A 16,631-nucleotide genomic window follows, 5' to 3' on the forward strand; every position below is an offset into this window, starting at 1 on the left:
ATTGTTTGACATACAATCCAATTTAGAATGTATGAAGCCCATTAAATCCAAAATCTTTAATGGAGTATCTTAATGATCTTTTTCTAAATGATCACTCCCACTGATTATGGAGTATCTTAATGATCCTTTTTTAAATGATCACTCCCACTGATTAAGATATTCTTTAGCAAAATTAATGATATACGTACTCATAATTGATTTGACCAACTAATTAATGAAGATATAATTCCCCACCATTAGTTGGGCATACTAAATAATAAATATATGATTCCAATTATAGTCCAACTAAAGGAATAACTAATGAGGACATGACTCCCCACCATAGTTGGACATACTATAATAAAATACACTTTCCAAAACCAATTGAAATTTGGCTCAAAAGGTACATTTTATTCTTGGAATCCAAAGAGGTATATTATATCACATAACTTACTATAGTTTATCCAAATAACCAAGTAAGTTCGTGAATTAATTAATAAAGGCGGCTAAATTTTGGGAAATGACTGAATACATGTTTTGCCCATGCAAACCATGAAACTTAGAATTATAATTGAAATAGATTTATAAATTCTAAGAAAATTGTGATAAAATTATTACCTAATGGGTTAAAGGATTTATTGACATAAAACTTGCATGTGAAATAAAGTTTTAATTCTATTAAATCCAACTAAACCCTTATGATAATATTTTATTTCAATTACTAAATAGACAGAAGAATCTGTGACATAAAACTCGCCTGTGGGCTAAAGTTTTACTCAATTAGATTCAACTGAAATTTTATGATGAAACAATTATCAAGTAAGTTGAAGAATCAAGTGACATAAAACTTGCCTGTAGGCTAAAGTTTTACTCAATAAGATTCATTACAACTATTATGAATCAAGTGACATAAAACTTGTCTGTAGGCTAAAGTTTTACTCAATAAGATTCATTACAACTATTATGATAAAAAACTTAAGAAATCAGGTTCCTTTCCTTAATCCCTGTGGGTAAATTAAGAAATATGATTTCAAATTTACATCATAAAATTAAACTTTATGATAGAGATGAGAATTATTTACAAATAACCATAAAGTAAATAAAATTGATTTATTTCTATCATCACTGATAAAACTACTAAGCTACATTCCGATACATAATTGCCTGTGGGCTAAATTATGACCGTAGTCCAGTATTTCATCCTGATTAAATATACAAATATAATGAAATTGCCTGTGGGCTAAATTCCATCATATCACATACAATTAATCACAAATGATATGTCCAAAACTGTATGTGATCAAGATAAACTGCTTAATATATAATTTTAACTGATTAAGGATGCTGTGGCTACTCCTCAACTCATTAAAATTATAAGATCACTAGACAATTATCATTGCCATCTTTATGTATTTTAAACCTTAGACAATTTTAGTAAATTAAAGATGCTGAGGCTACTCTTTAATTAATCTAAAATTGTAATCACTTGGCAAAAGGGAAATTTAAAGCCTAACAAACAAATTAAACCAACACATGATAGACAATTATTAGGTATACTCCCAGGAAAGTTGGTCGAGACGAAGCTCGGTTAAATACCAAACTCCTTAGACAGAGTAGCGTCGCAAGGGGACTAGTAGCAACAAGGCTTTTAAGCCAGGGCCATAGAACTAGTATTCCTCCCCAAGAAACTTCCCTAAGTCATGCGTTCTCATGTTTGAAGTAAAATCGTTTGGGAGATCTATGAGATTGTAGATTCACCTACGGATAAGGCTTTAAATTGATGAACTAAATTAACGGACTAAACGTGCTTAAATTCAGGCACTACCGCAACTAAAGTTTATGCATTAGTCCAACTTAAATAGGAAGTAATATAAGTCCATCCTAAATTTATGCATTTCTAGAGGCATAAAAAAATTGCATAATTTAAAACAAAATATTATGCTTAGGACAACTATGCATAAAAAATAAACATTAAACTCATATATTCCAAACAAATTGCATAACCTAAAGCAATTTACAATATGAGATTTCAATAATTTTGAAATTTTAAACTATAAACCCATGACAAAATGTTTTAATGCATAAAGATCAAATTTGTGAGGAATAACTGAATTTACAAATTCTAACAATATCAAACCAAAATGATTTGTTGTCATTTGTAATTCAAAATCTCACAAAACCTAATTGCATAATTAAACTTAATATTATGCACTTAATTAATATGATCAAATGCATAAAACAATCTAAATAGTATGAAATCACACCAAATATTCATTTATTCATACTTAACCAAATATGTGCAATAACATTAATCATAATTCAAAGACTAAATGAATTATGGAATTAATGTACAGTAATGGCAATAGTTAGTTGCCTTAAAAAAAAATTTCTTATCTGAAGCATTGTCACATAAACATAATTGGAAACAAATCATGATTTATAAATAAACCATAATAATAATGTTATCATTAAAATATTAATGGTAATAAATAACCTTATAATCACCATTAATATTTGGTAATAACAACCAAAGTATGCTAATATACCCTCTTTAATATTTCCATTTTTCTTAAGGAAATAAAATGTGACAATTTCAAAATTATAGCAGTCAAATTATAACTATAGCACTAATTATCAAAAAAATAATGATAAAAACTTAATGACTAACCTTAATGATCCAAACCGCATCCACCATAGTGCTAGAATTCTCCCATCATCACCGTTAGTAACCTCAATGCAACGTCACGTAACAATAATCACCAAATAGGTAATCTTTTCAAACATAATAGATTACCAATAAATAATAATTACTATAAAAGGTAATAAATGAGATTAGCCCCTAAACTTAATAACAGTAATTAACAATGTCAATTTTAACTTAATAAAAACTATAGAGGGGATACTGAATGCCAATCTCATATTACCATATAATAATTAATCAAGATTATAATGTCTTTTAGGGGGACTGAAATTATGGTAATAATCAAATTACCATTGTAAAAGCAATATACCAACTATATTGCTTACTATATCATTAAAGGAATTAATATTATTATTAAGGCCTTGAAAACTATTGATAGATTAAAAAATATATAATCAACTTAAACAATAGTTGTAATTCTTAATGGCCAAAATAACAATTATAGTCCTTAAATTCTTAATGGCTCATAAATAGACCCATGATAGTAATTATAGCACTTAATCACTCAAATTAGACTCATAAACTCAATGGTCCAAGTGACTTATGACATGGATATAAAATGATTTAGTACTGAAATATATCCAAACTTAATATTATTACCAAACATGAATACCATTAACAAAATATGGTAGTTAGTAATAATTAAGACTTAGTGAACATGTTATGGATAATAATCAATATTATTACCATAATAAACATATTATAAGTCAAACTAAAATGGCTATAATTAACATTAAAATATCACTCAATAATGGTGGGATCCAAACTTTAATGATCCAATTTATGTCCCAAATAGCTTGTTCAAAATAGGTTTTAAAGTCCTAAGTAAAATATAGGACTAAAATATGTCCAAAATTAAATGGGAAACCAAAACAAGGGACTTTAGTAGGCCATCATGAATAAAATTGGCCTAAGGATCCTAAAATTGAATGACATTTAATATAGAGTATGAGTTAATAATATGTTAATCCAACTTTAATGCATGCTTTTCTAAATACATAATTATAACAAAATAATTTATGAATATACATAGCATGCTTGAATTTTTACATATTAATATATACTAACCCATAAATCCTAAATAAATTGCAATACTTTAGGCAATTTAATATGCATCTCAATATTAAATTAAAATTCACATAGCAAATTCAATACTTAATATTTGCTCAAAATTGAATAATAATTTAATTATGAATTTAATGTCAAAATTAAAAGGAAACAAAGACATCAATATTCCAAAAAAACATGCAATTACTATCTATTTACCATTTGCCAATAATATACAATATTAAATTAGATAATATTTATATGGTAATAATTAACTAAATAATTACCCTTTACCAAATTAATATGTAATCATTAATAAGGCAAATAACATGTATGGTAAAAAGAATAAAGGTAATTGCATTTAATAAGGAATTGTATTTATGTACCAATACTCCGTCTTCTTCCCTGCTTTTACGGCCGGCGAGCTTCCACGTACACCCATACACCCAAACTGAATCAGACGCCACTGAAGGAGGAGAGGGTGCTGCGACGCCGTCTCACCTTGTTGCTACGCCAAAGCCTTGCCGACGTCGATCCAAACTTCATCGCCGTCGCTCACCGCCGGAGACCGAAACAGGCAATTAACAAATTCCTTGTAGTTGCTCAGAAAAGTCACAAAAATAATTTCAGAAAAATAAAAGAAATTAAAATTGTGCATATGCCAAAAAATAATTTTTAGCAATCTAAATATAATTCTTTTGAAATATACACAAATTATTATATCATACAACCAAATAGATATATGCATATTTCGAAAAAAAAATTAATATACAAAATATATACCAAAAACTCAAAGTATATATTAAAAAAAAAATTAATGTTGATTAAAGCAAAACAATCAACCAGGCAGAGATTCATAAAGGCTCTTGATACCAAATGTGAGATCTAAATATACAGAGCATAATCTACGAGAAACTTAACTCGTAGTAGCGGAAGCGGAAGCACTGTAGATCTCCAGCCATGGTTGATATCTTGTTGTATTGCCTCTTGAAGTAGATCTGTAGGGTTAGCCGTTTTGTCTCATACTTGACTCAGAACCCTAGATGGTGTATTGGTATTTTCTGAGCAGTATAAGTACCATATAATGAATCATGTATCTTGTATCCCATCAATACAAGCTTTATATAGGCACATTGGTGGATATAAGACTTAAACCTAAAGGTCCAACCCAACCAATTACCTAGTCCACTTGCACCACATAAGTAAGATCCATAATATATAATATATATTATACGGGAAAGTCTTACACAATTTACATTTAAAGTCAGAGAAATTTATCCAAACAATTGTGGTTTATATTTTTCATTGTTAATTAATTAGTGTTAGGTACAAAACCATAATCTTGACGAATTCTATTGTGATGCTATAACAGTTTCATAGAATTTTCAAGTTTGGGACAAACCCTAACGTAGACTAGCCAATAGAGTAAACTTCCAAAACCATTGCGAGTTGAATATTTGTAAGGTGTTAAAAAGAATTTTTGAGATTAATATATTGATTCTTTTTGGTAATATAATTAATTTATCAATCGCGTTTAGCTTATTTGAACAATATTAGTTGTTTGACCTGATAAAACAATCAATATGAATAATGCTTGATTAATTAGTTTTTTTGTAGTAATTATTGCTCTAAAATGTTAAAATTCAAAAAGTTGTTCAAAATAGTTTTTTCGATCAACTTTTTGATAAAGTCATTTTACATGTAATCAGTTATCAACTAATTTACCAAATATTTTTATACAATCAACTAATTAAACCCACTAATAGTTATTTATCAAACACTCCCGTTATCAGTTTAGAATATTAAGTTTTTTAGTAGATAAAAATAAGGTTGATTTTTGTTTTTTTAATGGCGGCTTGTTTTTCATTTAATTAGTTGTTTATTCACATGGTTTAACTTAATTAGACATTTAATTTATGTGTCAATTAACGCCCTACCCACTTAAACCTTACTTGGTCTATTCGATTGCCTCTTTCTTGAGCAATCTATTAAAAAATAAAAATTAGTGACACCGTAATACATGCCTTTTAAAACTTTTTTAAATGAATCACTATCCCATAGGTACGTGTATATATATATATATATATATATATATATATATATATATATATATATATCTTGTTTTGTGTTTCATTAAGGGATATGATAAATTAAACCGAAGGTTACGGTTACACTATAAATACATAAGTAAAAGAGACTGCTCGTAGGTCAGTCAGTCGATCGGTCTACAGGTGATGACTGAATGGTCCGGCTAAGTAATATTACAAGGATCACCACAAACGGATTGCTACAAATGGTTGAACGTTACTTGGTAGTTTAATCAATCTTTTAAACGTTTAGGGAGAACAAAATATTCATAGGTTTAAATGAATATTAAATGAGGCAAGAGAAAAGATATAAATATTCATTTCCCTAATACAGTGTTTTTTTAAAATTCTAAAAATCAATCAAATGTTCAAATTTAATTATTAACTTTTTTTTTAAAAAAAATTTGAACATGATCCCACAATGCTGCTACTGAGTTTCATTTCAAACCGATCTCTTTACTCAAATACTGCTTACTAAATAAGTAAGCTAAACTCATGCAGATTTCGTAACTTAATTTGTTAGCGTTTTGAGTGTGGATCCAAATGTAGCCAACCCAAGTACCCAACAAATAGCACGATAATTAGTTAAAAAGACAACACCATTACGCAGCTTGTTTCACGCTGGTGGTGACCTTAATCAATTGTATCTAGCACTACCTTCCTGTTTCACACTTTCACCCACCCACAAATAAATAAATAATCCAAAAAAAAAAAAAAAAAAAAGAGCCTATAACATTGAATGTCCTGGCCTTTTGAGCATAATGCAGTAATGCTTTTATAAGCTTTCTAACGGTTGGGAAGATGAAATAAATACTTGCTTCAAAAGTAAAGTCTCTCTTTTTATGATTTTTACATTTGGGCTCGACAGAATTTTAGAATAAATCATGGTGATTTAGTGATTTCTTAGGTGGAAAAACTAGTGCTTTGTGCTCCACCACATTAGATAAAGGTCCTGCTCGGTAAAATTGTTAGCTTATGAGTCAATTTTGATTTATTTAATCACTATTAATTATTTAACTTAGTTAAAAAAATCAATATAAGTGTTTAGTTAAGAGTAAAAGACATTTTTTGTCCTAAACTTATAGTGACACGGACAATTTTAGTCCTTTATAAAAAAATTGGCCAATTTATGGACACACTTATTGTGACGAGGACAATTTTGGTCCTCCGTCTATTATCTCGTTAGTTACCGTCTAAACAAGGGATATTTCTGTCATTCAATACTCTTGCAGTCATTCCTGCTCCAGCTGTTCATTCAAAATCTTGTAGGAGTCCCACCGCAACTTTTCCTCGCCAAAGAGCCCATTCCTAGAAGCTTCTGCTAATAAATTCTGCCATTCAAAGTAGCAAGTCTCCTGCAACATCAGCTTCTTACGAAGTTTTTCCCTTGTTTCACCACTGCCATAGTCATTTTAAGCATAGATTTCACGACGGCAGGACAAAAATGGCGATGGAAAACAAATAAGCATTTTACTAGCTAATCAAACAAGAGCTCATCCAAGCTACCAATCATTTCAAGGTAAGACTTAATAACAAGCAATACATACTATCATGATTGTTCTCCTCAAATCAACATTTCCTAATACCATAAGCCTGGTTATTTATGCAAGACATCACCTTAGGGTCCTGCATTGCAAGCCTGATTCTCTCTCTAATCTGTTGCAATGTTTCTGCAAATGAGCATGCTTAACAAGTATAACAAAACAAATGTAAAAACAAAAAATCAGAAAGCCAAAATAAAGAGTTTAGAATTACCAGGACTGTGCTTCCTGCCTTTATTCCAATGAACTCTCCCTTCGTTAGCTTTGGGGACCCTCTCATCCAATTCAGTTGAATTACCAGTCTCGGATTGCTGCTCCATAGCAGTGCACTATAAGCTTCTTGATTCAATACTTAACTTCACACAACCTTCATAGCAATCCTTCTCACTGCTATGGTTTAAAGCTTTCGAGATAGAATTCCGATTCGCTATGAGCTATAACTTAACAAGACTAACTAGAAATCGAAGAAAACAGTGAAAGGAAAACATAAAATGGAACAATTCGAGATAGAATTCCGATTCGCTATGAACTATAACTTAACGAGACTAACTAGAAATCGAAGGAAACAGTGAAAGTAAAACATAAAATGGAACAAAATTGAGGTAAATCCAGAAAAGTAGAGGAAGGGGAAAATTCACCTAATAAATGCATCAGTTGCTCATCCAGACAACTAAAATGGTGACAGTTCAAGTATTTCGGGAATCTCCGAGCGGTTTTCAGATTCTATGCAGTTTCTCTTGTTCGTTTTCCGCTACTACCGTGGCGGGAGAGTCGACGGAGAATCGGTTTCGGACTTCTGACGACACTGCTATGGCCACAGACATTGTAGCTCTAGTGCTTTAGATAGACGAAGATAATTTTGTTCTAAAATTTAAGTAACCCCTGAGAAAATTCGGAAGTTAAACCCCCCTCCCCCCACCAAAACAAAATCAACTCAATTTGGGGAAGAAAATTGAATTGACAAAAATGCCCCTTATTTAGACGGTCAACTAACCAGATAATAGACGGAGGACTAAAATTGTCCTCGTCAAAGTAAGTCTGTCCATAAATTGGCCAAGTTTTTTATGGAGGGCCCAAATTGTCCGTGTCATTATAAATCTAGGACCAAAAATGTCTTTTACTCTTTAGTTAATTAGCTTTTTGTAACTCTAAACTAAAATTCAAAAAGTTGCTCAAAACAGCTTTTTCAATTGACTTTTGAAAAAAAATTATACCAAACAACTATTGGGCTTGTTTGGTTAGTGGCGGATCTGCCAAAATTTGGCGGATCCGCCATTTTCAGCATTTTGACTTCGGTCAAAACGCTGAAAATAGTGTTTGGCAAATGGCGATTTGGAGCGGTGGATTTGCTCCAAACCGCCAACTACCAACACGCTGCAATTGGCAGCGTTTTACTATGGCGTTTTGGGGAAAGAAAGATCTTTCCCCAAAACGCCCCTATATATATATATATATATATATATATATATATATATATATATATATTATAAAAAAAAAATTGTAACTGTATTTAGAGCCATTAAGGCTCCTTAATTACAGGAGCCTTTTTGGCTCTTTATTATTAATCTCAAAAGAGAAGTGATGCTCTCTTGAGGAGGGCAATTTATATCCTACACCACGGCGTACATTGCACTATGCGCCCAGATGCAAAACGACGTCGTTTTAATTATTTTTTTTTTTTTGAAATTTCCCGCCCCAGTGAATGGCAGTAGGCTTTTCTTTAAAAAAAAAACCCGCTGTTCAAGAATGTACATAATGTTATACTTGAATACACATAATGTTATACATGAATACACATAATGTTATAACAAAATATACATACTCTTTTTAAAAGATAATACACATAATCTAACATAATACATAATAAACATAAACTTTTAACATAATACACATCAACTCTTAACATAATACATACAAATTTTCTGATTCGGATGTACATAATTGTATAAAAACAATGTACATAATTGTATAAAAAATACACATAACTGTATGAACGAATACACATAACGTTGTGAACGAATACACATAATCTCTGCAACTTCCTACCGCGCCTCCCAACACGACCCCAAAACGACGTCGTTTTGGGAGGCGCGCGGCGCACAGTGCTATGTGCGCCGTGGTGTAGGATATAACGATCCATAGAGGAGCTCATTTGAGCTCCTCTTCCTGAGTTACCGATGTGGGATCAAAAAATGATCCCACGTCTGTAACTCTACTTTGTTTTTTATTTTTTATTTTTTTTATTTTATTTTTTTTTTATATATAAATTTCTTTAGGTCATTTTATAAAATATATGTATACCCTTTAGTTCATTTTACATGCTAACTGCTAATTTAAACCGCTAATTTTACCAAACACTTTTTTACAAACCGCTGACACAATTCGTTAGTCAAACACGCTAACGCAATCCGCTATTTGCTAGCCGCTAACACAATCCGCTACCGCAAACCGTTAACCGCTGATTGCCAAACAAGGCCAATATTAGCTAACAGCTAATTTACTAAACACTATTATATTCTATAATCAACTAATGTTATTAACTAGTTATACCTTCTAATTAACTCAATCAGCTAACATCCATTTACCAAACATGGCCAAAATCTTTATACTACGATTGTTATGACCTGATCATGAGTCCTCACCCTCATCTAAGTACCAACTGATGAGCTGCTTGTGTGGTGGAAATATATACTCACTTTCTTATTTTGCTCAACAAGTGCTCTGCAACCGTGTAAAGTACACAAATTAATGGTTACAAAATACTTGGAAATGTAAATTTTTTTTAGAAATTGAAAAATATAGAACAAATACTACCTTATAAAGAATTATAAATGTTTTAAAAAGAATTTTTTTAAAAAAATAATAAAAATTCTACAGTACTACAAAATTCCAAACTATAAAATTCTTTATATTTTAGGGTATCACGTTAACATTGTGAACTTTGCATGTGATATCGTGTATGATTATAACCATGGGGCTTAGAATGTACTTTATTAATTAATAAGGTATGCTCATATTTAGACTGTAGATTTAGGGTCCATTTGAATATTTAGAAAATAATTTTTGAAAAATAATTTTTTTTTAAATAAACATTTAAAAGTCAAGACTTTGTGGTCTAATGGCATCCAGGTTGTACATAACAAAAAGATAAAAAAAAAAAAAATAGTCTCGGTGCTTATATATTTTATTTAATAAAAGATAAAGAAATTGTAAATAGCTAAATTATAACAAAAGTAAGTACTCTGGCCTCAGAAGTGCCACTGGAAATATGTTTTATGGTGAACAAGTAAGAAAGCCACCGAAAATATGTTTTATGGTGAACAAATAAACTTCTTACATGGCTTTAGAAGCGTCGGGGGCATGGTACTTGAGATGCACTTTTGACAACCAATATCTGGCTTGGGTATTTGAGTTGTCTGCCTTCAAAGACAATTCAAATTTCTCCTCTGTTGAGGCATCCTCAAGGATTTGCTTCCAAGCAGACGGTATATGTGAAGTATTAAATTGGGAACAATAGATAACAACTCTAAATGTATATAAAGGAGCTACATTACTATTGGGAAATGCTAAAGATACCTGAATACTGCTAAAATCTTCTGAACTTTCAATTAAATGTTTATCCCTATGCCTTATTTATTGAGAGCTGGATTTATATTCTAAATCTACCTTAATTTCACCAACTCAATTGCAGTATTTTTTCCCTAAAAGGGAGTATTGATATTGAAGCTAGTCATCATAGATTAAAGGTTGACCTTTCAAAAAATTACCTAACAATATAAAAACTCAAAGTATTATAAAATCATAGAAAAAACAGCTTAGACTATTGAAGATGGACCTCACTTTTGAAGAACCAACATAAACCTCATAAAGATGGACCTCAATTTTGAAAAAAGACCTTTCTTATAGAAATTAATGAGTAAGTTAAGAATAATAAATAGTTAACGGAATATTCGGTTAATAAAGTTTATACTAACAGAATTTAAAGTTATTTAAGGTAAGAAAATAATATAATAAAAAATAAATAAGAAAAATCATTAAAAATACTAAAATCAAAATACTTTGAACTATTCATTTTAAGAAACAAGTAGTACCGACATTTTTTTTTATTTCAATTAAGTGCCTAATATTATTGGTTGAATTGTAGATATATATATATATATATATATATATATATATATATATATATATATATATATATATATATATATATATATATATATATATATATATATATATATATATATATATATATATATATATATAGGGTGAGGTTCAAGTGAGGCCAGGGTATTAGGTGAGGATTGTGGTCAAATTGCAGCCATCAGATCAGGCCAATTAACGGCCCCGATTGCACAAGGAGTCAATTGACGCGTAGTGAAATTTTGGTAACTAAGTTTACTAGTAATTAATAAAAGGGGTAAAAGGGTAAAACCAAAATTGATTGTGCAATTAAATAAAGGAAAGAGCGAAACGTTGGGGAGGAATGCGTAGGGTTAAAACGGCAGAAGTTCTGGGAAGCTGTCGGGATTGCACATTCACCATGGACGAAACCGAGAGCTCAAGCGACGACTAGTTGAAGCGGTGGGAGATAGTACACAATCAGGAGCTATGGCGAACGGAACCTCGAGAAGAAGTCAACGGTGTGCATCTGTTGAGGCAACGAGCAAATTCCGTAAGCGAAACCTTGTATATGTTTTTGGATTTTTTTTTTTTTTTTTTTTTTTTTTTGCTAACTTGCATGTAAAATTGGAAAGAATTTTTGTGAAATTCCATGTTCGAATGGTTTGTTTCTATGCAATTTTGGGTTATTATTATTATTTGTGTATAAAAAAAATTTATGGCTCTGCTGTCTGTGTTACGCGAATGAAGAAGATTGTGTGGTTTCTGTTCTTGTTATTTTATTTTTGTTGTGTTTTTTTACTAAAAACGCTGGTAATGGGGGTGGATTCAACCGTGGGAGTGGTGGTGGGTCTGGGATGCCGGAACTGTGACGACGGGTGCGACATTATGGAGACGGCGGTGGGGTTTCAAAACGTAGTTGATTTTTATTTTTTTTGGGAATTTGACTCAAACACGCCGCTAGTGGGGGGTTGGTTCAGGGGTGTGTATGTGAGGGCGTGGGGGTGCGGTGAGACAGGAAGGGCAGAGAATTGCATTAGTGTGCGATAGTATAGAGACATAGGTGCATATTTTAAACGTAGGTTAGTTAGAGTGTAAACACCGCTAGACATTGTCCATTGAAGTATAGAAACCTAGTATTTTTGTTTGAATGTGCAGTGTACGTCAAAGTTGACATCGTAATCAATTGAACAAAAAAAGAGAGGGGAATACTAAAAGCAAAAGACAATTTTAAACTGGTTGGGAATATGTAATGTGCATTTGTTGATTTAAGAGGGGCGCATGTATTTAGTAATAAGGTTTCATGACTAGGTAGTATTTGTGCAATTGAATTATGCATGTGTGGTACGGTTAGAGTGCATGACAGTACTTGTACTTGGTGCATTTTATTACACTGCACAGTAATTTAAGGAATATGTGGAATACTTAATGTGCATTTGATGAGTTTAGAAGGGTGAATGGTATGCAGTAATAAGGTTTGTTGACTAGAGGTAGTATTTGTGCAAGTGCATGTATATAGATACCTATGTGCATTCCCTTGATCAGTTTGTGTGCAGAATCTTTTTGTTTGGGTGATGATTTAATGGGAATATGTTAGAGAGTAGATACGATGCATATAATCAATAGTGATTACATAATTGAATATGTGTGATGAAGGAATGAGAAAAATGAGGTGAGGAATGAAGTTGGTTGGTTTAGGATGATGTTTAATAGGGAGATTAATGAATACATCTAGTTTCTATGGTACACCTCATTTATGTGCATATGTGGTTTTAACCAACATGCAGTGGTTTGGGTAATTGAAGTTAACTCCATTTTGCAGGCAAGAATGCAAAAAGAACACAACATTCAACATCGAACGCCATTAAATCGAGCCTAGATGATGATTTTATAAGTCCACTAGTACGAGCTACACGAGTAGAAAACACACAAACAAACGATGCTTCCGAATACGAATTCGCAACGTTTGAAACGATAAATTAACTTAAAGTTGTAATCTCTGTTTGAATATTAAATGAGTTTATTTATTTGTAAGTGTAATAACTGTGAAAATATAGGAAGTACGTTCCCACATGCAAAACAGAGGTTGTGCATCCGCGAGTTTAACCAAAGTGCAAAAATGCAAAAGCAATGAATGTATTAAGATTATTATTTTTCATATTACACGTGTGATGGATTGTGCATTAGAGAGGATTGCATATTGGAAGTACGAATTTAAGGGAATGTGTTAATTTTTAACAACATCGAACACTCGTTAATTAATATTAAAGTTTTGCTTCATGGTTTTTCACGGTTCAGTACTTGTGCATCGGTGAAGTAGTACAATGTGCAAGTATGGACAAGTTTCCAGGAGTGGTTTGTGCAACGTTGTGAATTATCATTGTGTCAGTGCGATATTAAGCGACGAAAAATATTAAAAAATAAAAATAAAAACACCGGAGAAGAACAGTGCACAATAAACATAGGGGGAACAACATCCACGACAGAGAAAGAGAAGAGAACAGTGCGACGATCGGAGAAGAAGTCACCGGTTAGCAAGCACGAAGCTGTGGCGAACGGAACTCCAAGAAGAAGTCACCGGCGTGCATCGATTGAGGCAACAAGTAGACTTCGTAAGCATCAACGTTTAATTTCTTTGTGATTATGAATTTATTCTGATAGAATGTGTGCAAAATTGTATTGCATGTTTGTGAAATTGAGTGCTAGAATATAGTGTGTTAGAGTGGAATTTAATTGGGTAGGGTTATCACTCCATATTAATTCACGTCACTTGATATTCCTATCCAGTTAAAATGCACACGAAACTGTCACTGCATTGCATAGACGAGCATAACTTGTTCCTCAAAACACGTTAAATTTAGGTGAACTACACACCCATCTTACGTATTTCTACCACCGATCACACACAACCCCATGACCAACTACAAAAATTGGTAACATGATAAATAAAAAAAAAAAAGGAAAAAATAAATCATAACTGCAAACGAGCCGAATAAACTCAGCTAGACTCCATAAATGCACAAATACAGTCAACAACGGCGCACACAGCAACACAACAACCCAGTAAAACAAAAAACAAAAAAAAAAAAAAACAAACAAACTATACAGTACCTAGACTTGCTAACACGCTAAAAAAAAAAAGAAGATGAAAACAAATGAAAATTGCATACGAGCCGGGAAAGCACAAATACAGTACACCACGACACTGATTATATAAACAATGAATAACGATGGACACAATGACATACATGTTGACTCCATAGCAACAACCAATCTCCACAAAATACCGAAGAATGAAGGAAAGCTTGGGAAACTTCAGAAGAAAAATGACGCCAGACGAGAAAGACTGTGAAACGGAAATGATTAGAGGAATCCTACATTACCTTAATTATTCATCCTAAAAACATGCATAATAAAACTAATCTAATTAAAACTAGGAAAGATAAATAAACTCATTTACTAAAAAATCCCTACCATGCAAAAAGGAAAGAAAAAAAAAATAAAATCACATCCACACATCTAAACAAAATTCATGGCTAAGATTAATCCTCACGTCCTCACCTAAGGATGAGTACTCATTTGATCCTTAATCTATATATATATATATATATATATATATATATATAGGCCCCACACCACCTTTGCTGGTTTGCCACGTGCTACACACTATCCACCCAGAAGCATCCATTACCGTACATTCCTATGATCACCGAAATCGCCACCTTAGAAAGATTAGTTTATTTTTACTAGTATTTTCGCTCGTACGAAATGGATTTGTTAAAATATTTTAAGAATATTTGAATCAATATATAATTATATATATTATTACATTGAATATTATATAATGCAATTGAAGAATCGATTTGGATCGATTGTATTTTCTGATGTTATCATTGCTTTAATTCGATCAAATAATTGCCCAATTAATAATATACGCATCCCGTCTTGAAATTTTATAGATTTCAAATATCAGTGTTCAGTGAATTATATATGGGGATCATATTTAATTTTGAGTGAATTATTAATATTCATTACTTTTTTTCAATTTGTCTAGTTTGTTTCCCACCTTTAAGTAAAACATTCCTTACACATTATATACATAATTACACATCTTTATATATATGTATTGTAATGAGGTCCCATAATTTTATATAAAGATGTGCTACAAAATCAGTCATAATTAATTCTTTTCGATAATTCATACGTATTGCAAGAACATTTCCAGCTTTAATTACACAATTTTCCTTATAAATTGTAGATACTAAACGATTCTATTCAATTTTCCATTTGTAAACATATCATGTAGTGACGTCATCATCCATCTAAAAAGGAATATTATGTCAAAAAAAAAAAAAAAATCTTTGGCTTGATAGCACTTCCTGTAAGAATTGAACCATAGATCATCAAGTATTAAGTATGCTTTAACAAATCTCTTTCCATCTCATCCATCTCAACCTATAATAACTTTAATGCTTCATAAATGTGTTAAACTATGATCCCGCTTACATTTATTCTTCCATCAATAAGGTGTTCACGTAGGCTTCATGGCAAGGGTGCACCATACTTAAAATTGGGGACTACAAAATACATTTTGGCTCATCAAAACTTTACAATATATTCCTAACATAATAAATAATTTAAAATATAAGGTTACAATAGATATTGTTATAATAATATAATAAAAATTAACTTACAAATTTCTTTAGAAATTTTCATGCATTGATAAAAGCATAATTAAAATATTAAGTTTTATTCTCAATAATCAAAAGAAGATTAATTAAACAAAAAAAAAAAAAACTTAACTTAAATTTATTTTTTTAAATGAAAGAAACCCAAATGATTTTTAAAGTCTCTGATTTCTAATAATTGAATGCTATGTATTTAGTGGGACTAATAATTTGATCAAAGTTTATGTTATGTTTTATATTATACTATACGCATTTTTTTAAATATATTTTAACAATTATGCGAATTCTAATTGGGATGTGATTCGAACCTATGACATTTCTTATAGAAATTAATGAGGAAGTTAAAAATAATAAATAGTTAACGGAATTTAAGGGACGAAAATAATATAATAAAGGTTAAATAAGGAAATTATTAAAAAAAAAATACTAAAATCAAATAATATGAAGTATCATTTTAAGAAACAATTAC

General features: G+C 31.1%; 1 long non-coding RNA gene across 1 annotated transcript; it reads right to left on the minus strand.

Annotated features, from left to right (window-relative positions):
- Positions 1-7,267: 7,267 nt before the first annotated feature.
- On the minus strand, positions 7,268-8,179 carry LOC109150634. Its single transcript, XR_002049189.1, has 2 exons — positions 7,570-8,179; positions 7,268-7,484 (listed from the first exon to the last, which is right to left on the minus strand). It is a non-coding gene; the product is annotated as an uncharacterized LOC109150634 (long non-coding RNA).
- Between the last annotated feature and the right edge of the window lie 8,452 nt (positions 8,180-16,631).

This window comes from Ipomoea nil, unplaced genomic scaffold (assembly GCF_001879475.1).
Source record: "Ipomoea nil cultivar Tokyo-kokei standard unplaced genomic scaffold, Asagao_1.1 scaffold2279, whole genome shotgun sequence".
Lineage (NCBI taxonomy): Eukaryota > Viridiplantae > Streptophyta > Magnoliopsida > Solanales > Convolvulaceae > Ipomoea > Ipomoea nil.